The 24,006-nt window shown below is 42.3% G+C and overlaps 1 long non-coding RNA gene across 17 annotated transcripts in view; it reads right to left on the bottom strand.

Moving 5' to 3' along the window:
• Positions 1–18,140, bottom strand: part of LOC112645626 (uncharacterized) — a 54,105-nt gene extending 35,965 nt beyond the window's left edge. For 11 of the 17 annotated variants that reach the window (XR_007403432.1, XR_007403407.1, XR_003127171.2 and 8 more), the window contains exons 1-3: positions 17,963–18,140; positions 7,244–7,459; positions 4,307–4,425 (exon numbers count right to left, since the gene is read on the bottom strand). This is a non-coding gene — a long non-coding RNA (uncharacterized LOC112645626). Of the gene's footprint in view, positions 1–2,964; positions 3,396–4,306; positions 4,426–7,243; positions 7,460–17,962 lie in introns of those variants that run through there. The other 6 variants (XR_007403441.1, XR_007403418.1, XR_003127173.2 and 3 more) reach the window with 2 other exon arrangements.
• Positions 18,141–24,006: the final 5,866 nt, after the last annotated feature.

Here is a 24,006-nt window from a genome sequence, read left to right as displayed (position 1 = left end):
ATGGGCTTGACTGTGAGGACTTTGAAAATCAGGCAAAAAAAAAATATGGACCATCTTCAAGAGGCCATTAGGGAGCCATGGAAATGGGAGTCCCCTTAGAAGGACAGGCCAAGGTGCAGGTCCTCATGGAAGCCCTAGTGAGTATCTGCAGAGATCTGTTTACTCTTATGGATCCATGTAAAACTATTTATTCATATTCAGTTTAAATTTGTCTTTTTGTCAGTAAACTTGTATCCTTCCACAAACTGTTAATTGATCTCTCAGTCGAAGTAGCTCCTCAATGCAAAGCAGGAGCTGAAACCACCAAGCAGCACATTCAGTAATAGACTCTGACAACAATCTGCATAAAAATAAAGAGCCAGCAGGACTGGAGCACTAATTATAGACATGGCAAGCTTGCACTGAGTCTCAAGGAATGATTGATCATCTATGCTCATAGGAAGAGGGCACCAGTGGGCAGATACCCACCAGCACCATCTTTGCAGGCTCTTATTAAGGAAAGAGTTCCCAGGTAATGGAGACTAGCAGAGGCAGCACCTGGACAGACCCTCTCTGCCCTCACCGTTTTGAAGGTGTCCCTCTGTAACTGTTGCTACTCTCTACCAGGCAGGCTGGATGCAGGAGGGGGTTAAATTCCACTCCCCTCTCCAGCAGCTCTCAAGCAAAGACAGAGATAATTGGAAGTTTGTATATAAGCATCCAGCCTTCTCAACTCTCATATAGGACAACTCTGCTGTGTCTTCCATATTACCTCCTAAAGGTTCCAGACTAGCTGAACCCCAGCTGCCCTCAGCCGTAGATAGTTGGCTCAAGAACACACACTGTGGAAGTGGAGGGGGAGGGCTGGGGAGAGGGGAAGGGATATAAATAGGCTGGTGTGCAAGTGAAGTAAGTGCACACAGCCTACTTTCCAGCATGGAATATGAATTTTCTGAGGTTCTAACATCTTGCTTAGGAAGTCATGAAACTTCAGGCTTTTACCTCTAGTCAGAATCTAACCAGAGCAAAATACTCTGCTGTAATAGTCCCCAATGACTACAAAGTTTAGGCCGCCAGGCCTGGGAGCAAAAGTAAAAGAGCAAATCTGGGCAGTCCCACTTCCCCAGGCTGCTCCCACATACTGCCTGCCCTCTCCACTGAGGCCCTGTTATAAGCAGGTTACACCTACTCTCACATGCAGACATCTGACGAATATTAGCCTTCTTCCCAGTAGCAACCGCCTCTGTGGTATTCTGATGATTTACAGTTTCCCCTTAAGCAAAATGTCAGATCTCATCATGACATCTGGCAGACTGTTACTATCTATAAGGCTTGGGTTTACTGTACATTTTTACTTATTCCAAAACAAGGCAAAGCAAATATTCCCTTCATATGAAAAAATAAATAAATGAGGTTTGGCCTCCCCCCACCCTGCACTAAATATCAAAGTGTGGCTTTGTTTGGGTTCCATTAGAGCACCAGTGACTCAAGTACAAAGCCAAGATCAGGAGAATCAAAGGAGTGTATGAAAACATTCTCTCTTCTCCAAGAAAGCATAGGTCACATTGAAGACCTTTTCTTTAAGATTTCTGGTCCTGACTTGATCAGTATCTGTCCAGGATTGAGTGGCCCAGGGGAAAGGGTGGGGGTTACAAATAATAATTACAATGCCCAAGAAAGGAAGACTTCATGCTTGGTGGTACCTGGGATTTGGGGTTCACTAGACAGCATCTTTGTGAATACTCCGATTCATTTCTCTCCTCATCCCCTCACCTATCTCTTTTATGCCTAGGATGTACACCAAAATCACATCAATCCTCCCAAACACCACTACCTATACATTCCTCCCATATTCATAACCCTTGGCTGGTTCTCCACTTCTAAAAACCCAGTCTTACAGGTCTCCAATTTACCTGTAGCTTCTTCTGAGCTAATCAGACCAGGGACTCCCCAGACACCAAAATGACAACATTCAGCCCTACTTCCAAACTTTAACTGGTATTGGCCTTTAATTTGTTCTTCCCCTATGGCCATTCAAATCCCATTACTCACCCCTCAAGCCCATTCACTCAGGAAGCTATTTGCCCAGTTAGTCATGGAGTCCTGGCTCTTCTGTGGGGGCACTGTTCTACGTACCAGATGCTGCCAGTGCCTCCTATCCCCAAGCTCTTAATGCACATGTTTGCTTCCCATTCTCACCCACTTGTTGAAGAGTTGTTCCAGAGTTATCCATCATTGATTATAGAAGCCTATTTCATGAGCCTGTGCCTCTACTCCCTCCCAGACTGTCAGGTACCTGTCAGGGTATGATTATTGTCCTCCTGAAACTCCAGGGGGCCTACAATGGTGCTGCCTAACAGCATGTGCTCAGTGATGAAAGATGCCTCCAGAATACGCATTGTTGGGTTGTGGATGCCCAGTCCCCACTCCAGATTAACACAATAAAAATCTTGAGTGGGACTTCAGAATTCATACATATTTTTAACCTCTCCAAGATGCACTGCGCAAGATAAAAACCAATGAGTTGATATCTGCTGGTGAAATGACTGATGTGAGAGGGAAAGAAGCTACTTGAGAGAAACAAACTAGAAGAAGAAGAAGAAGAAGAAATAGTGTTTTAGTGAAGAAACCCTCTTAGGGAAAATAGTGAGAAACCCTCTTAGGGAAAGGGAGGAAAGATGACATTTGTTGGGAATATATCTTTATAGTCATGCTTAGAGTGGAAGTTGGCCATCTCTAAAGCGATGCAGTTGAAACAATAGGAGATAGCTCTGCATGAGACAAGAAAGAGGAACATGTTTGCTCTGAAGAGGGGTAAAAGAGGAGATAACAGAAAGAGAGTTGAGGGATAGAAGAGAAGATAAACAGTAACAGCTGACAGTATGCAAAGTTACCATCACCCATAGCCCCAAATCTTAAAAAAAAAAAATATAAAACTCATAAAATGTTTGCTGTGAATGGATTTTTAGTGAAATCCAGAGAAGAACCTGAGTTGAGTACACAGGGTGATATGGGGCAAAACAGAAAAGAAACAGCAGAAGTGAGGAATCCATGTTAACATTGCTGAGACTTTGGGGAAATAGGAGGTTTCCCCAAGTTCTGAAGTTAAAAGTACTTTGGAGAGCCCCGCAAGGATGAGGAAGGTAAATGCAAAGTTCACAAAATATAGAATTAAAGCTGTTCTAATGCCAGTGTCAGAGGTCTGGGCTCTTGAGAGGATAAATGGTAACTATGTCATGGAAGGATCTTTGTTACTCAGGATCAAACGTCCAAGAAGAGGCAGTCTGCTGATCAGAAAAGCGCAGCCTTAGGAGCTTGGACACTCCAGCTCCCGATGCACTCCATCATGATCACTTCTTCTCTTGATTAGAGCACTTAGCACGGGTCATAATCCAAGGCTGGCAGGCTTCATCTGTCTATAGGTACCAATGAAGTGGTCACAGGCTGGAAGCCTGCCTTTTTGCAGCTTAAAGGATTTGTCTATGGGAATGTGGATGCTCAGCCTCCTCTACTAGGCTCCTCTAGTGTCCCCATCAGAAATATGCTTCAGAATCACTTAAGAAGCTTTCCTGGGTCTCTCTCCTCACGCAGATCCATCTCCTACTTCTTGGTAGGTTGCCTGCTATATTGCTCTATGGCACCTTCAAGCCACACTAATCTTAGGGAGGCTTGGGCCACCACCCAAGCCACTGACGCCATTAAGGCTGTCATCTTGTTCAAGATAGTTGTTCATTTCCTCACTATTGTATGAGTAAAGAAATGATGCCCCACCTATGTTAGGCTCACTTTAAAAGGCCCTATAACATAATAATTAAGTCCCCAATGTTATCACTCTCTCAGCTATAAATATGTTCAACTGCCTCCCCCTGAAAGTATAAAATGCTGCAACGGGGTTGGTCCGGAGAGGACCATGTAACAACTACCACACTGGACACAGAACCCCCAACTCTTTCAGAACCTCAGCCCTAGTATAGAGACTGATTCTTCCTCACACACTCTTTTCCCTTGGACAGCTTATTTTCTGAGGCCTTTGCTGTCTGATTCTTTGATTCTCAGTTTGACTTTTATCCGGCTTCTCTTACTATGCCCATATCTGGATGCCAATTCCTGATACTGAGTTTTCATTTCAACTCAGTCTTTATGAATAGAAAGGGTTGAGAGGAGGGAAACAGATCTTCTATGTCCACATTTCCCCTTGGGTTCAGTTAGGACACCATAATTTTATCCTTTGATGCTTGTCTCCTCACCCAGTAGTGAGGGAACACTAATCCTTAGGACCCAACACTACTGTTTTCTAAAGTGTTCTTGTTCCAATTCTGTCCCTTACCAATTGGGTGACGTTGAGTAAATTACTCCCTCTCTCTGAGCTTCAATCTCCTCCTCTACAATATGGTAATGCTGTTGATATGTAGAAGTGTCCATAAGGTGCTCTTGAAACTCTGAGAGCTAAATTAGAAAAAAATAAAACATAATGGATTGAGATTAGCTGCAGCCTAATTGTTGGTGCCATTAACATGCCATGAGCAAGTCAGAGGAAGGAGAAAGATGAACCCAGAAGCAGCCTGTCTGGTCCTCCCTTACATCTATCCCAGGCAGAGATGGTTGAGAATGGGCCTTCACAGTGGAGCCTGATCCTATTAAACCTTGAGGACATTCCTCTAATTCCTCAGTTCTACTTTACCAGACTCCATCCCTACCAAATAGGTTCCTCATTTATTTTATATCTTTTTGGTTCTGGGTGGATAAACTAATGCTTTGTAAGCACTTTGAAACTAGAAATCACAATACAGAGTTAAGAGTTCATTATTTTAACATGGGAGATGAATTCTCTCTTCAAGTCTTTAAGCCATGTTCATGGAGAAAAACGACTACCTGGTAAAACTGTAAGAAACATTCTCTATCAGCTTATATATATAAACCTCCCAAAAATTGAACAATAGGGATATTTTCAAGAACAGATATTGATCTCATGTTATTTTTGGATCCCAATATTTCTGATGTTATTGTTTTTAAAGATCCAAATGATTTTTACTTAGTTCTAAACATATGCTACATTCCAAGGATGCCTTAAAGCAGTGATACTTAACTTTTTGGAAACTGTAAGTTAAGGCATTGCTAGTTGTTAAAATAAATAAATGCCAAAATGTCAGTGGCTTAACACAACAGCTAATGCAGGTATTTCTGGTTGGTAAGTGATTTTCCTTGTGTGGTGATTCAGTGATTGACTTTTCTCCCATTTTGTAGTTCTACTGTCCCCTAAAGCCTCCGTGTCTTCTGCATTCAAAAGAGAAAGATATAGTGTATGGGACACCACTGTTCTTTGAAAGCCCAAGTCTACATGTGACATATCTCACTTCTCCCCTGTGGCACTGCCAGGAACCATCCACATGTGAGTATAAAGAGAACAACTCTCCTCCAGCAGCAACTTCACACTATGGAAAGAAGCACAGATTCTGATGGATAGCTTTCCAACACTACCACAGGTCATAATCCCCCCTTGAAAACAGATGAAAACTGGGGAAAAAAGGGTTCTGAGGGATCTGTTCATTAATGCATTAACATTCTATTGCTTAAACCTTCTATTTAAGGTTTTTAAACAGAGTAAGCATATACATACATACTTACATTTATTTATTTATTTATTTATTTATTTATTTATTTATTTATTTGAGTTCGATTTGCCAACATGTAGCATAACACCTCTTCCTCCCTTTCCTCCCACCAAAGATAGAAAGTATATTTGAAAGATTAAAAGAGAAGGAGGGAGGGCATTAGCCAACAAGGTATTTCCACATATATTTCTGGCATCCTTAGTAGATGAAGTAGTGTTGACTGATAAAGGAAGGAGAAAACTCATCCCAAAAGCAACCATGAGAGACTGTAGATAAGGAGAAAACTCCTTAAAAGAAGGACAGAATGCCTTATAAAAGGCAAAATCCACAAATAAGAGAAAGCTCTTAAAAATACAATTGTTGAAATTAAAAATACAAAAGAAAGTTTGAAGATAAGGTTGAGAGATAAGTAGATGGAAAATAGAAGCATAATATACTGCTAATTGACACTATCAACTTCTACCTATACCCCCAGCAAGAGTGAGTATGGGCAAGGCACACTCACACATCTTTGTCCTCTCTACCAGCATCCAAGCTCAGGAGTTGCTGAAGATGTACTAAAGTGTTGCAGCAGCTAATAGAAACCATAACATTTAGAAAAGGTGGAGTAAGGGAATTTATAAACTGCATTTTAAAGATTACTTTTCCTTTGTCCAAAGAAAAGTATTTAAGAAGTATTTAAGAAGTATTTAAGAAGTTAAAACTTTGGGGGAGGGATGACCTCCTAGTTTCCACCTCACCCGCTGCCCTGAGGGCTCTAAGAATGGAAAGCCCCACTTTTCATCCACCCTGTGGCTTTCTCTTCCTTCCCAAGCAGGACATTTCCCCAAGTGTGAATTAGCCCATTTAGAACAATGCAGTAGGAAGTCTATGTTGCTAGTCTCACAACTCGATAGCATCTTGGGTGCCCCAAGTCTGATGGCCTTTGGAGTATGTGAGGTTTAAATATACTCTTTTTTCCAATTGTCCAGCAGGTACATTTTGAAGCACACACACGTAGGCATTTACACATACACACCCACATACATTCAAAAGGCGAATGTTAGCCATATATACACCCAAAGGGGACACTTAAAATCTCAGAGACAGCACAGTCTCAGTGATTACAGAGTCAAATGACTACTGGGTCCAGGAAGTTAAGGGCACCATGCGTTGTAGGGAGAATAGAAGCCAGTTGATGTGGAGTTCACGCCCTCCTTTCTCCACATGAAGATGGCCAGTATTTCCTGCCACTATCCAGCTCTTCTGTGTATTCTGGACCCAGGTTTGTCAGGTCATGTGAATTTCTGGCACAAGATAGAAATCTAGATTTTTTATTGAAATCTTCAAATGTCTAGGTTTTTAAAAATTCAAAGGAAATACTTCATGGACTAAATTTAGATGTCCATTTACCATTTCTGGCTTAAATTAAAAAAAAAAAAACCCAGATCATTTCCCCACAGTTTGTAAAGCCTTCTCTCTCTCTCTCTCTCACAGTGGAGGAGATTTCTTGGTGATTAACGCAGAGCAGCATTATCTGCTTTCTTCAGCCTCTACCCCCTTTCATGTGACACATAAAGAGCTTTGATTAAATTGTTGGGGGTCGGTATATGTGTGTTTTCTTGCAGATGATTATTCTTTGAAGTAAAATAGAAGATATGATCCTGACTTACATGAATCTGTGCTCTCATAATGCAGATGTGTATTCACCAGACACAATGTCGGCAGCACCAGATAGAATATTATTCATTCTGTCCGACAGGAGCTGCCAGATTTTGAAGACATGAGGTCAGTTAGACCAGAGACCTCTGGGCTTCCTGGAGGAGGTGAGGCTGGAACTTTATGTCATCCCATGAAATGTGGGCTGGTATCCAGAACAAGTTCTTGCCCTGAAGATAAAATGGAGTGAGATGTGAGACAGTGAAGGACTCAGCAGTCACTGCAGTGAAATGTTAATTATAATGCTCCTTCATTTACCTTTGGGGCTCTAAAAGCTATGAAGTGGAAAAGAAGTTGGACAAGAGCCTCCAAAACAACTGAAGACATACGTAAGTGGGGGCGGGCTGGGGGAGAGAAATGCAGTTTAAATGCAAGATGTTCAGCAGAGAAAGGAGATTCTGTAAGCAAATGTTAATTAAGTGCAATTTGAGAAAGAGTTTATAGCACATGTGTCACCCTGTGGTGGTTGTAATTAATCTCCAACATTACTTTCCTGATCAATGGACTTCAACCCTTTACCTGTGATGGAAGAGTGCAGCTTGAAAATGGTGGATATTGTTCAAATTAAAGTACCCCCTCATTGACACATAAAAAATGAGCTTCCCATTTTCATAACATAATTTAGATTTAATTCTCAATAAAAGAAAAGTAAAGATGTGATTCAATTCTGCTGTAGGGACCCCAGTCCCCACTCCTTCCAATCTATCTTTCTTGCTGTCAGTGGAGTTTTGTTTTTTTCACCCAATGATCTACTTGGGTATGGCCCCTTTTGAGGTTGGGATGGAGAAAACATATCAAAATCTGGAGGGGTAAGGCACATGAAATGTTATAAGCTGCTATCTCTTCCCTCTTAAATAACCTGCTTCTGACTCAGATATCGGCCCACCTTGTGATGACCAAAGCTTCCGTATCCATGGGTCAGTTTTGAAGAATGCTAAGTAGGGCAGTACAGAATTATTTGAAAATAACAGGTAGATCCTAATTGTGAAGCCTGGCATAAAATGTCATGCTCTGATAGTTTCCAGAGGATAAAATGAAAGATGCTGTTAAGAGACAAACAGCACCAATGCAAAGTTTATTTGCCCCCCGCCCCCTTTTTTTTACACAAGGGGAAAGTTTCAATTTGGGCAAGCATGTCTTTAGCAGCATTTTGGTCAACATAGGCTAACTGCTATAACAAACCACCCCAAAACCTGTGTCATTATACAATACAAATCTATTGCTCAGTCAGTGAGTATGGTTAGTGGGCAGGCTTCTGCCCAGTGAATTGGTACCCGGTTTCCTTCTGCCCTGTGGCTCTGTTGTCTCCTATGGGCTCAGAGATTTTTTGCTGGGAAAAAGGGGATATGAAAGATTGTGTCGAAGGTGGTTATGTGACATATCTTGAGGAGGTGTCCCTCACTCTGTCCCACTCCACAGGTTAGAATCCAATCATCTGACCACAGCACATTGCAAGGGAGGCTGGGAAATGCAGTCAAGCTACATGCCCAGAAAAAACGCTTAATAATCCAGAGAGGTTTTTCCTAAAAGGCAGGCTATTGGACCTAAGGCACAGAGCCTTCCTAAGGAGAAGTGATTTTAGCCAGAATTTAATGACATTGGTTTGCTTCCATTCTACTTATTTTATATTATCTTCTGTTTTTCACAAGTGAAACTGGTTTTCCTTCTATGGCAATATTATAAAATCTCCATTCAAGATAAATTTAAGTTGAAATAGTAAATCTACTTAAGGAAAAGTTTAAATAAAAATTAATGCCATTTAAATAAAATATTTTTAAGTATTTAAATAAGTAGGAATACAAGTAGAACATGGAAATGGTAAAATCTGTTAAAGAAACATATCAATAAACATCACACTCTTTGGTCTACCTTTGAATTACTTTTCCAGCCTTATTTTCAAGGACTGTTTCCACCCACAGTTTATCATGTTGAATCCAATAACTTTCAAACCATCCTCCCATTGAACAGTGGCTTGCCATGTTCTCAGGAATGAGTTACTAAACAAACATTCTCAGTTTTAATTTTCCTCCCATAGATTAAAAATAAACTGACAGGACACCTGGGTGGTTCATTAGCTAAGCATCTGCCTTTGGCTCAGGTCATGATCCCGGGGTCCTGGGATCGAGTCCCACATTGAGCTCCCTGCATGGAGCCTGCTTCTCCCTCTGCCTGTGTCTCTGCCTCTCTCTGTGTGTCTCTTGTGAATAAATAAATAAAATCTTAAAAAAAAACAAACCCTGGCATTTGGGTCCTGGATATAGTGTGAGACTCAATATTATTTATTTATTTATTTATTTATTTATTTATTTATTTATTTATTTAAAATTAAATTTTAATATATCATAAGTTCATGGTATTCTACAAAAAATGGTGAGCTGAATTCCAAACAAGTTAGAAACATATACCACAGAGCTTGCCATAACTTCACTCACACCGGCCCCTATCCCTGGGCCCCCCAAACCCAGTTTATGTACCAGTCCTTCTTGCTGAAAGTCACTCATGTGTCTACCTCACTCCCCACCCCTGCTGCTGCCACTCCACACCAGGACAGAGGCCTGTCGCCCTCACTTTTCTGCAGACCGCAGCTCTTTCTAGACCTATTCTTTATGTCTGCAGCCTGTGAAGCCTTCCTAAAATCCAAATCTCACTGTTATTTCCTGCTTAAACTCTTAAATGTTGCTCCATTTGTCCATGGGATAAACAAAGGCTCCTGATCTTGACTCCTATGATCCATGGTGCTTTGCTCCAGGGGCCTTATCCACCTTCTTGTCTGTCAATTTTTCCCACTCACCAAGAGCCCCAGCTTCCCCTCTCGGTGAATCACCACCCAAGATTTTTCTCCACCTAAGACATCATTCTTTCTCCTGCTCCTGCTGCCAAAGAACCCACTTTCAGCTCACTAGGGTGGGTAAGAGCCCCTCGTATGAGCTCCTATTGTACCCCGTGCATATCATTTTCATGTCAGACACTGTAATGCAGGCTTGTTTTGAGTTCTCACAAGACACTGATTAAGTATTATTTGTCTTTATATCCCCAGTACTAAACTGAATGGCTAATAATACATACTCAACTATATGCAACGAGCTCATTTTGTCTCTTCAGAAACTCGCCTAACTTCTGCACCTGACAACTCTTGTTTTGGAGAATTGCACTTTTCCCCCTCTAACCTAGGGGGTCTTCAGAGGTTCCCATACATGGTACCTTGCTGCCCCCACCTCCAGCCATTCCAAGCCAAGCCAATCATTGGTCTCACATTGGGGATATTTCAAATTGGAATTCAAGAAAAAGGACTGATAGTCTATGGTAGCAAAGCTGAGAAGCGTGAGGATGCCAAGAGCAGAGCAAGGTGGATGAAAAGAAAGACCACACACAGAGTAGCCAGCTGAGAGGTGCCAAGAGCATACAGTCAACGCTGGTGTCCAGTTATCCCAAGGTCTGATACACACCTGCCTTTTCCTTGGTATTCTCATAAATTTCCCTTTTCTCAAACTACTTGGCATTGGTTTCTATCCTAGAAATTAATTATAAGCCTTAGTTTTATTTTTTAAGATTTTATTTATTCATTTGACAGAGAGAGCATGCAAAAGCAGGAGCAGGGGCAGAGGGAGAGGGAGAAGCAGGCTTCCCACTGAGCTAGGAGCCTGATGTGGGGCTCCATCTCAAGACCAGGGGTTCACAATTCAAGCTGAAGGTAGAGACTTAACTAACTGAGCCACTCAGGTGCCCCAAAAGTCTTAATTTTAAAAGTATTTCTTAGACTCTAAGCTCTTCAGGGCAAGATGAACCATAACACATCTGTGTCTTCAGTGCTCAGCATAGTGCCTGGCAAGCAAATATGGGAACTTGTAGAACTGGAGCGAGGCCTGAGTCGGCCTCAGCTGTTCACCTGAAGCTGTGTTTGTCTCTAGTCATGTCCTGGCATGAGACATTTTCTATATCCTTCTGTGTCTGTTATGTGCAGACAAATCACTTTATAACATAGATGAAGGTTAGGGACAAATAGGCTGGCAGCTCGCCTTCATTTTATGCACAGATATAAAATGTCTATGAGAAGAAATGGTTTGATCAGTACTTTAACCAGATGAAGTGAAAAAGCAGTTCATTGCTTTAGTATAAAAATATGCTAGGTTCAACTGTTGACTATTTTAAACTTTCCCATGAGCCTACCTCCCCAATGAGACATTGTTTCTTGAGACATAAACTGTCTTTATTTTAGCGGCTGCCTCACAGAATCCAACTCAAGCCTGAGCATAGAGTTGGTGATTATAAATAGAACCAGACAGAATATGTGAGTGAAGAAATACATGCGTTGATCTTGGTAACTTTATCCCCAAACCTGATTCCATGGCCTAGAGTTATGTGAGATGCTGCTGCTCTTGTTTCCAGATATTTCTGCCTCCGGACCCAAGTGTCCTGTCTCTGATTTGCCCCAGATCTATTTCTTTCAAGATCCAGGCTTTCCTCTGGTTTTCACAAGAAACACCATCACTCCCAATATTTCATGTTTCCAGTAGACTTTACTGAGATTTATGGGGAAAGTTCACAACACGCATATACCCCTTTCGCCTTCTCACTCCCTTTCTTTCCTTTTCTCTTTTTCTGTCCTTGCTCCATCTCAAGAATAACAAATTCTTCCCCTTGAGTCATACAAAACCCTTCTTCCCATACCTACGCACTTCAGGGTCCCATCTCCTCTCTATCAAAATATACCTCCTGGACACATCCAGTGGCCTCCTTAGGAAGAATAGAAGCGAATGACACTTTCTTCATTAAATGATATAGTTATTCAAAAATTTCAATAAGAGTTGAGAGGTTTCCAGTCAAATCTCTCAGGCTTTTCACAACCTGAACAAAATTACTAATGAAGGAAAGAACAACAAAACTCAAAGCAGTAACTAAAAATATGTTTGACATTAATTGCAATTAAAGCAAAACTCTGAGAGATGAAAAATTACCTAACACAAATTGGTCTGGGTGGAAATGAATGTTTCAAACACATAGCAGCTCTCAAGTATGCTGCTTCAGAATATTCTCAATCAGGGTGGAATTTAGCCCCCAAAGAGGTATCGTGATAGATGCTTCCAGTCAGTACATGGAGCCTGTTAAATAACTGCAGACACAAGAACAGGGCAGCTCAAATTGCAGCTGCCATCCGCCTGAAGATAATCAAAACAGGCCTGCATGGATGAGAATGGCCTAAATTCAGCGATGGCAAAGGCAGTCATACTGATTTTTACTCAGAATAAGTAAATCAGATTTTTCCCAGGGTGCAGCCAAGAAAGTACACATGGCCAGCCTAAAAACAATGTGCTATTATCTGTCTAGCACCCATGAGTATTCACTTACTTTTGGCATTAAAAACTAGTGTTGGAAAATAATTATCCAGTGTCTCTTGGTTCTGACTCTACTTTTTCTTTTTTTCCAAAGAAAAGACTGTAGCATTGAATTTCAAATCTCCACTTATTTCTCTCAAAGGGTTATTTGACTTATGGGCACCTGCTGGAAAACACAGGTAAATAGAAGCTGAGACTTCTAACTGGACATGGCAAGAGCTGTGTGGAATTGAGGGCCGATTTGCAAGCTATCCACAGAGCAACAGATAAATTACTGTCCTCACCTGGAGAATGAGCACTTAGCCTTGATAAGAACTGTCATATTCACAGAATGGAGCTAATTAAACTTTTCCACAATCTTCTTCAGCATGGGAATTTTTTGCAGGTACAACATGCAACACAGAGAAAGCACACTCTTTCCTTTCCCTAGGGGTCAATGACGCAATGCCAACCCACACAAAGAATCATTCAAGTCTTTCAACAGGAACCATTATCTACTAAGTCCCAAAGATGGCAGTGGGCTATACGAGATCATAGAAGGCAAATACGTGTGTGTGTGTATATACATTCGTGTATGTATGAATGCCTGTATTTGTGTATGTATGTACGACATACCCATACAGAAGTATTGTGTGCTAAGTACTTTCATGGATTCTGTATAAACTCCATCCACAGAGCCTATAGTTTATCAAGCATACATACAGAACTATGAGTTCAAGCAGTGCATAACATCTACCTAAAGAAATTTCCAAAAGTAGGGCTCTAGGGGTTCAGATAATAGAAAGAAACATCTGGCTGGGTAAATAAGGGAATGCTTTACTCAGGAAATGGCATCAAAACATATTATATATGTCTTGCCTGTCTTAATGTGTATTTGTTGAAATAATTCCAATAGAGCTTGAAATGGGTTGTAGACCCTGGTTGTGTCTGATAAATTGGTTAGCTGGTGGTTCCTCCTGGTATCTACTTGCATGAATTGATATAATAAAATGAAGAGGGCCTGGATCAAGACATTTAACATTCAGATCCCTAGAGATAGTGTGGGAATAGGCAGGGAGAGGAAGAGAACAATACTGCCTGTAGGGACAACATCCATATGGAGAGGCTCTGCAGGGAATTGCAAAGAATTGTTTTCATGATGGATTTTGTAAGGTTTGAGGCATAAGCAGCCATGCTTTGGGACTAGGAGACTACTTCTCCACCTTCAGTGGAAATTGGTCCCTCAAAGGAATAGGTAGGTGCAGGACAAAGAAGTAGTGTTTTCATAGAGGCCACCAGCAGCAAGAACAGCAAACATTGGTGAGAAGGTGGGGACCGAACTCAAATGGACAGGTCCTGGAATGTGGCTGGTCACCAAGGTCTCTGTTGCTATGCATGGCATGGTTGCAGGTAGAGCTGATGAGAGACTATATGGCTTAGCTTTTGTTAGGATCTGCCAACTTCTGCACAAGTGGCCGTCCTGATGAGTCAGATAGTAGGCCCTACCCTTGCAGATCCACAAAAAGGTGTATAAACTGGCATGCAGACCCATTTCTCTGCCTCTTCTCAGTAAATCAGACACTTAGGGCAGGGGAGAGGCTTCTCAAGCTCAGACCTACTTTCTCTAAAAACATTTAAATCTACAGTAGCATTTAGAAAGATAGGAACCAAGGCAAGCACCATAAAGCCATCATGTTCATAACTAGATTATGTGAAGTCAACAAAAACCAAACTTAGTTAGAAATGGATTTCCAAAAAAAAAAAAAAAAAAAGAAAGAAAGAAAGAAAAAGAAAAAGATTTCCACATTTATTTGGTTTTCAATCTTGAATTTTCAAAAATTTCTATTTAAAAATAATATGATACTAGTACTAAATTTCTTTACATGGTCACTACATTTGTCCATCCTAGTCTAGTTTAGGGCTATTTTATCATCAGCTCTAATACCTGAACCAATCACTAACCGGCCAGAGGAAGATCAGCCAGGCCATAGATGACCTGCTCGGGCCAGGCAGGCAAGTCAGAGCAGGTGCTCCTGAAGGTTCCTTCTGCTCATCAGTTGAGGACACAGGACAGGCAGGAGCCCCTGCATCACCATTACCCTTATTCAGAGTGATAGTAGTTTCCACATGGATGACCTCCAGGGAGCTTTAGCCACTGGCTTTGGAACTCTGTGGAACTGACTTTGCTTAGTAGTTTTTCAGTTTTTTCCTCCACTGGTACCACCATTTCTGGAAATGTCAGGTACTTACCATCAGAAACCTGAATTTGCTTTTAAAAATGTGCCTGATTTCCAGATGCTAGAAATGAGGCTGAGAATTAGGCCTAATGGACTAATTAGACCCCAGCTCCCCAGGATGTCACCACTTTCACATCCTAGGAAGTAATGCTGATAAGATCATGGGGACGGGTGGGGGGATGCCCTCCTACACGTAACAGCTTCCTCAAAGAAAGCAGGATCTTCTGGCTCGACCACATTCCTATATTATTCCTAAGGAAAGAAGAAAATAACAGAAGCATCTTTTGCTCCTGTTTTCATCCAAACTTCTTGTTGTGATTTAGTTCTAATTTCAAGGCATTATGGTCTGAGAATATGCAGGGGACGATCCCAATCTTTTGGTATCAGTTCAGACCCGATTTGTGACCCAATATGTGGTCTATTCTGGAGAAAGTTCCATGTGCACTTGAGAAGAATGTGTATTCAGTTGAGTTTGGATGTAAAGTTCTGTAGATATCTGTGAAATCCATCTGGTCCAGTGTATCATTTAAAGCTCTCGTTTCTTTGGAGATGTGCTTAGAAGACCTATCGAGTATAGAAAGAGCTAGATTGAAGTCACCAAGTATAAGTGTATTATTATCTAGGTATTTCTTCACTTTGGTTAATAATTGATTGATATATTTGGCAGCTCCCACATTCGGGGCATATATATTGAGGATTGTTAAGTCCTCTTGTTGAATAGATCCTTTAAGTATGATATAGTGTCCCTCTTCCCTCTTCATCTCTCACTACAGTCTTCAGGGTAAATTTTAGTTTATCTGATATAAGGATGGCTACCCCTGCTTTCTTTTGAGGACGATTCGAATGGTAAATCGTTCTCCAACCTTTTATTTTCAGGCTGTAGGTGTCCTTCTGTCTAAAATGAGTCTTTTGTAGACAGCAAAAAGATGGGTCCTGCTTTTTTATCCAGTCTGAAACCCTGCGCCTTTTGATGGGGTCATTAAGCCCGTTCACGTTCAGAGTTACTATTGAGAGATATGAGTTTAGTGTCATATCTATTCAGTCCTTGTTTTTGTGGATTATTCCACTGAACTTCTTCTTAAAGGGGAATTTTAAGAGTCCCCTTAAAATTTCTTGCAGAGCTGGTTTGGAGGTCACATATTCTTTCACTTGCTGCCTGTCTTGGAAGCTCTTTATCTCTCCTTCCATTTTGAATGAGAGCCTTGCTGGATAAAGTATTCTTGGTTGCATGTTCTTCTCATTTAGGACCCTGAATATATCCTGCCAGCCCTTTCTGGCCTGCCAGGTCTCTGTCTAGAGGTCTGCTGTTACCCTAATACTCCTCCCCATAAAAGTCAGGGATTTTGTCTCTTGCTGCTTTAAGGATCTTCTCTTTATCTTTGGAATTTGCAAGCTTCACTATTAAATGTCGAGGTGTTGAACGGTTTTTATTGATTTTATGGGGGGATCTCTCTATTTCCTGGATCTGAATGCCTGTTTCCCTTCCCAGATTAGGAAAGTTTTCAGCTAGAATTTGTTCAAATACATATTCTGGCCCTCTGTCCCTTTCGGCGCCCTCGGGAACACCAATTAAACGTAAGTTTTTCTTCCTCAGGCTGTCGTTTATTTCCCTTAATCTATCTTCATGGTCTTTTAATTGTCTCTTTTTTCCTCAGTTTCCCTCTTTGCTATCAACTTGTCTTCTATGTCACTCACTCGTTCTTCCACCTCGTTAACCCTCGTCGTTAGGACTTCTAGTTTGGATTGCATCTCATTCAATTGATTTTTAATTTCTGCCTGATTAGCTCTAAATTCTGCAGTCATGAAGTCTCTTGAGTCCTTTATGCTTTTTTCTAGAGCGACCAGTAGCTGTATAATAGTGCTTCTGAATTGGCTTTCTGACATTGAATTGTAATCCAGATTTTGTCACTCTGTGGGAGAGAGGACTGTTTCTGATTCTTTCTTTTGAGGTGAGGTTTTCCTTCTAGTCATTTTGCTCAGTGCAGAGTGGCCAAAAGCAAGTTGTATTGGGAAAAGGAGAAAAAGAGAGGAGAGAAAGAAGGAAAGAAAAGACAAAGAGAAAAAAAAAGGAAGAAAAAAACGAAAAAAAAGAAAAAGAGAAAGAAAAAGAAAGGGGAAAAAAAAGGGGGTGGGGGAAGGAAACAAATCAAAAAGCAAAACAAAACAAAACAAAACAAAAAGAACCACGGGGGAGTATCTTCTGACTCTGTATACTTTAAGTCCCTTGGCTTCCCCTAGAACTGGTCCGTCTAGCTGGTCTTCTGGGGGAGGGGCCTGTTGTGCTGATTTTCAGGTGTCAGCACTTGGGGGAGCTGCTCTGCCCCTGCCTGGTGCAGGGCTCAGTGGGGGCTGTTTACCCCGTGAGGCCCCAGGAGGAACAACCGCAGTGGCGGCAGCAGCCCTGGAGCCCTGGAGTCAGCTCTGGCAGTAGCTCCGGAGCTCTCCATCTGCAGGGCCTGGAGGCTCCGGGGCGGGGCCGCTGATCTGCTCAGCTCGGAGCAGGAGCGTCCTTGCTGTCCTGAGCCCTCCCGGCCTCTGCCTGTCCCGGGGGGAGGCCGGATCCTGGGCTGTGTCCCGGCGCCCTGTGCCCGGGGCCCGCGCTGTCGGATTCGCGCTCCTGCCCCGCAGCCCCCTCCGTGGAGCCGCCAACTGAGCCCCCCGAGCTGCTCCGGGGCCGTGCAGCCCCCTCCGCACGGAGCCTCTTCCTCTGCCCGAGCCCCTCCGAGCTGCTCCCGGGGCCTGCAGCCCCCTTTGAGGAGCCACCCCCGAGCCCCTCCGAGCTGCTCCCGCCCCGCAGCCCCCTCCGCGGAGCCGCCCCCGAGCCCCTCCGAGCTGCTCCGGGTCCCCCGTGCGCGCTGCAGCCCTTAGGGAGCTCGGCGCACTCTCCCGGGGCGCAGGTGCCTGTTAGTGTCCCCGGGAGCCCGAGGGCATCCCCGCCCTCCCGGGTCCTGCTCCACCTCCTTGGAGCCCCTTTCCTCCCGGGAAGGTTGGTGCAGCTCCTGCTCCTCTGGGTCGGGGCTCTCCTGTCCTGGGGACACTCGCCCCGGCCTCAGCCCGGCTCCTCGCGGGCCCCTCCCCCTTGGAGGCCTTTTGTGTCTGTATTTCTTTTTCCCCGTCTTCCTACCTTGATACAAGCGCGAACTCTTCTCACTGTAGCATTCCAGGTGTTCTCTAATTCTCAGGCGAATTCATAGATTTTCAGGATAATTTGAAGGTTTTCTAGGTAATTTGGTGGAGACAGGTGATTTGGGGACCCTACTCTTCTGCCATCTTGCCCCTCCTCCCTGCTCCTGTTTTCAGTTTCTCTTCCCTTCTCACTGACCCCTGAAGTCACACAAGCTCTACTATGAATAAATAAAGCAGAGTGTGGGTCATCACCCAGAGGTGTCAGTTTCAGGGAAGTCTCTAAACACCAAGACACTCTCCTGGGGGAGGAGCAGGATGGGTAGGGAAGCTCTGGCAGGAGTCTAGATGCCGTGTCCAGGAACATGGGGAGGGGGAAGAACAGAAAGTGAATATCCAAGAACCCTGCATCACATGCCCTTTTCAAGGCTCAGCTACTGTCAATTGGTTTGTCCCTTTTACAGAAAAGGAGGTCAGGAGGAAGAGCAGGAGAATTGAAAAGGGCAATAAGGTTAAGAAAAATGGTTTGGCTGAAAATACCAAGCTTTTGCTGTGATTTAGAGCTTCCTTATTTTCACAGCTCATTATCTGTTTCTATTCCCTAAGATGATTTTGGGGCCTTTGACCATCATTCTTCCTCTTGACCCTATCCCCATTTCAGGTCCAGGATGTCTGAAACTGTCTCTTCAAGCCCTAATTTCTTCACCTCTTCTCCGAATCCATCTTCCTATCAATTACACACTCTGGAATGGCCCTCCCTGAATAGCTACACCTCTCAATTCTCTCTAGAGGACATTAACTCTTTTGTCTTCACAGCACCACCTATCCCAAGTGGCCTCAGGTGTGGGGGACACAGGACCCTCCTTCTTTTAGAGCTATACCTTTCCTAGGTCTAGGTATACAATCAGAATGGGAACTGTCATTTTTTGAGGGGAGGTAGGCACGTTTCCTCCACTAAGCTCAATATTGTATACCCGCAGTTGTAATAGTGACTGGTCTGGGGAATGGAGTTATGGCCCAAGGAAGGCCAATGAGAATGCTGTCTAGGGAATTTTCAGAGGAGCTGATGGAAGAAGGTCTTATTCTTCTCTGGGCATCAAGCGAGAAATAAAGACCAACCAGAGGAGAACAGACAAAGGCTATTTATTCAGAGCTTGCTATAGCAAGGGGTCAGGGACCATCACTTGTGTTGGGGCAGAGACTCAAAGGCAGACAGAGAAATCAGAAAGCTTTACAGCTGGGAAAAGGGAGGTCTTCAGGTGTGCCCTTATTGGAGGCTGTTGACATGGTGGCGAAGCTGTAGGCAGGCTAACCAGAAGTGGAGCATCCTGTGTAATTGATTAGGGGTGCGTATTTGACTTTATGTGTTTGGACCTAACTTCTAAGTGGGAATAAAAATTAGGGAAGTTGTCAGTTATTAATCAAGTCTTGGCCATTATGCCTTCCTGAATTGTTACTAGTGATAGTAATCTGACTTCCTACGAGTCTTACTTGTAACAGGCTGCCTTTCTGGGCTTTTTTTTTTTTTTAAATATATAGATAAAGGGGTTGGTTTCCCTGGTAAGTTTCTGCAGGTAATGGATCAGAGTCCTATTTTTATATGTTATCTGGCCATTGTCCATTTGTATATTCAGTCACTCAGCACTTATGAGGATGAAAGTTTAGAATCGTTTTTGGCCATGTTTCCTGCTGAGAGAATGAGACCAACATATATAAGCAATGACAGACCAAGGGAATCTTGGTGGTGTTTTGGTTCCAATTTCCAGCTATTCTAAGGATAGCTCATCCCTGACTCCCTTTGTGATTTGCTGAATCATTCCTTCCTTTGATTTTAAGAGTTAATATGTTCCCACTTTTTGCTCTGCTAATTTGAGCTAGGTTGTAATCAAGAGAGTCCTTCTGTGTTCGCTCACTAGTAGTGATTCCACTGTCATTTATTCCAGGGTCCCTTTCTCAGTCTTCCATCTACCTTGAAACCTCTGAAAATATAACACTGTTAATTGTACACTTATTCAATGAATCCATGCCTTGGAGGTTTTCTTTCCCTCTCTAGCCCCTCTGGGCTTCCTTTGATAACCCTATAGATCCTTTCCATTGTCTTCCCATCCCTCTCCAAGTTCCATCCAAAGCATCTGCTCTTTCTCTGCATACTTTTTGCTCAGGTATCATTCATTCACATAGCCTCAATAATTGCTTCTTCTTGGTGGTTCCAAGATTTCTGGACCTTTCTTGATTTCCCTTTTCCCTGTGCTCCAGTGCCAGTTACCCAACTTTCCATCTCTCAACAGGCTCTGCAACAGTCTCCAAAGCAATTCCGCAACTTTCAGAAAATGTGGCATTTCTATCAGAAACTGGGCTGTAGTCCTGATACTGCTGAGGCTGGAAATTTGAATCATCCCTGGGCATCTGCCTGTCTCCTCTTTTGTCTCTGTAGATATGGCAGAAATTGCCATCTTTGCAGGAAAGAGTCTTAAGGAATTTTCCTGAGGTCATAAAGATAATGAGCAGCAGAGCTAGCACCTCCAGATTTTAAACTGCTGATGCTTCCCAAAGTGTGCTTCTTTTGAGCCCTGTGAACTCTAAAAGAGAAAGGCTGCCTGATAGGTGAGGAGGGTATGTATCCAACTGCCCCGGCACTGACAACCTCATTTCCCAAGCTAGAGACTGGGGCCTAGAAATCTTACAAAGTATAGAGTTTTTTCTTAGTTTATCCTCACTGTTCTTCACAAAAGTCCTTCAATGAAAACTATGTAACTTGCCAGATCACATCCACTATGTATATCTCTCTGTTTAAACCTAATTCAGAGAAACTGAGGCTCTTATGTTTGAGGGGAACCCATAGGTTATCTAATGCAGCCTTCTTCACAACACACACTGTTTTGTTCTACAGCACAGACGCATGACCCTCAAGCCTCAGCTCCAACAGTTCAGTGATGGGAATTTGAGTATTTGAATGACTTGTTTATTAGAAACACTTCCTTAAGTTGAGATGCAACAATTTCTGTGTAGCTTCTACTCACTGTTAATTATTCCTCTGCAGCCACATGGTAGCTTCTCCAAAACATGAAGACTGCCCTCGGTAGGTCCTAACGATGTCTCTTTTTAAAAAAGGGTCCAACATTCCCAGTCCTAGAGGTGGAGTGATTTCCAAGCTCTTTTCATCCTGGTCCCTCTCCATCCAGACTGTCAATTACCCAATTAACTGATGACTCCCTAACTGACTATACCGCTCCATCTGGCATCTAAGCAGTACCAGGCAAAGCAGGGCTTTCTCCTCTCTTATTCTGGACGCTCTGCATTTATTAGCACAAAGATCCCATTAACTACCTCAAAATCTTTTAAGATCTTGATGAATTTGGACAGGACCCAAGTCTGCTAATGCAACCTTGTCAGTGAGAACAAAAGCTGGTGGCAGCAGTCTCTTCCACAGGAACTTTATAAGGGCTTTTTTGAGTGGTACTTTCAGGTAGTTAAGCTTCTCTGTTGTGACTGACACAAGTTCCAGTCTGTAGCAAGAACACATTTTGAGCTTGTTGTCAGGATCGTTATCATAATCTAGCTCAGCATCCTAGACCAAGAAATGAACATCTTCACCATGCTGTGGTATCATGGGAACTCTGTTCAGTTTCTGAGTTTTAGATCTCTTTACTGACTGATAAAAACAGAGATATTAGGACTTGTGTAGGTTGACTTTATTTTTATTACATACAACCAAAACCACCACAATTGACCTCAGCAAAAAGTCCAGCAAGATGCTAGAGTATTAATGAATATGGTAGAAACGTTAAATAAAACAGAGATATCTTCCATTCTGATTTTCCCAGGTCACATTTCCTAAAAGCAAAGACTGAGATGGGGAGTCTTGCATAAGTGATTTATTGAGGAATGTGATCAGGAGAGGATGTTAGGAAATGAGAAAAGGAGAAGCAAAGCAATGATGTGTCTTCAGAGAAGTCTATTTTTAACCCAATTCTGTGGGGTGCTGTAGAGTGTGATTGCACCACAGTTGTGTGCTAGGTCCCAGTCTGTAAGAGATGGAAGGAGAGGCTAGTACTTAACTTTCCAGACATCAGTAGGCAAGATAACATCTATAAGCTAATAATTGTCCTCCTGAAAGGGATGCAAGTGTGATCCATTACTGTTCAACACACAGCAGATGGAGAATGGGTGATTTGGCCAAATAAAAGGGTTCTGGGAGGGATACCAACAATGTCTGTTATAGGAAGAGATATATCCCTGAACTAAGGCAGAGGGGCAGGATCTTCCAGGACAATCATAGCTAATGGGAGCCTCCTGTTGTGCAACAGGGATCTGCATTCCTCGAACATGCAGTCAATGGGCATTAATGAATGTGTTCTTTGTCCCCAATATGCATAGAAACCCCATTCTGCTCTTTGGATGTAAGAAAAGGACTTCAAGCATTCCAAGACCCTAGGGCCATAACAATGAACATGCCCTCATGTCACTTGCATCACAGAGAAGTAGAATTCACTGAGCAACTCCAGTGGAACTTCAAGACATGACAGTTGAGTGTGATGATTAGGAGCATGCATGGTCTCTGAGGTCCTGGTTCCCTCTACTTCTTTATGGATCAGTTATGTGACTTCAAGCTAGTGACTCAAACTTTTTAAGCTTCTCTCATCATGGAGAGAAAAAAATGACTTCCACTAATTTTATAGATTTTATCTGTGTAAAGATTAAACTAGATAATGCAGATAAAATAGCTCAGGACCTGCCCCAGAGTAGTTTCTTAGTAATGACTAATAATAGTAATAATAATAATAATAATAATAATAATAGCAACAACACTGGTTAGGAATTGCAGGAAAGTATCTACTCAGTGAGTTTCGTAATCATATTTTATTTTTTGTGTATTAAATCATACTATGTGGCTGGTATCATTTTGGGCTTGAGGTTATAGATTAAGGGTGGATAGCATGATGCTTTGACTCAGACCCTAGGGCAAAGTGCCTGACTCCTCTTCTTCGACCTTAAATCCTTTCTGAGCCTGCCATCAGCTAGCTCTCCTTTCCTTGACTTGGCCACCAGCAACTTCTGAGACTCTCCAGCACTTTCCCTTACACATTAATTTCAGTTTCCAGGCAATAAGACTGCAATAGAATCCAGAAATACCACTCTGATCCAACACTTCCAATATAAACATGGAGCCAGAGAGGGGTGCTATGCGTTTCCAAGTAGGTCTGAAACTGCTTACAGACTGGGATGGGCAACTACCCTTTGCTGTTTCAAAAAATATCTGGTTTATCCCCCTCCTTCTCCATACATAGACATACCAGAGGGGAAAAAAAATGAACAAACTTCTTTTTTTTTTTTTTTTCCCACAACTGTCACAATGGCTAAAATCAAAAGCATAAGAAATAGCAAGTGTTGCCAAGGACATGGAGAAAAAAGAACCCCTATGCACTGTTGGTGGGAACAGCAACTAGTGCAGCCACCATGGAAAACAAAATGCAGTTTTCTCAAAAAATTAAAAATAGAATTGCCATGTGATCCAGTAATTCTACAACTGGGTATTTACACAAAGAAAACAAAAATACTAATTCAAAAAGATTTATGCACCCTATGATTATTGCAGCATTATCTACAATGTCAAAATATGGAAGTGACCCAACTGTCCATCTATAGACAAATGGATAAACAAAACACACACACACTGACATACTACTTAACCTTAAAAAAGTGAAATCTTGCCATTTGCACCAGTGTGGATGGAACTAGAGGGTAAAGGTTATAATGCTAGTGAAATAAATCAGGAAGAGAAAGACAAATGCCATATGATTTCACTCATATATGGAATTAAGAAACAAAGAAAATAAGAGACGAGAAAAGCAGACTCTTAAATACAGAGAACAAACTGATGATTATCAGAAAGGAGATGGGTAGAGAAATGGGTGAAACGGATAAAGAGGACTAAGAGTACACTTATCATGATGAGTCCTGAGTAATGTACAGAATTGGCGAATCACTGTATTACACACATGAAACTAACAAAGCATTATGTGTCAATAATACAAAAAAAAATTC

The sequence above is a fragment of the Canis lupus genome, chromosome 1, assembly GCF_003254725.2.
Source record: "Canis lupus dingo isolate Sandy chromosome 1, ASM325472v2, whole genome shotgun sequence".
Lineage (NCBI taxonomy): Eukaryota > Metazoa > Chordata > Mammalia > Carnivora > Canidae > Canis > Canis lupus.
Note: the sequence above shows the minus strand (reverse complement) of the source record. Positions and strands in the feature narration are given on the sequence as shown.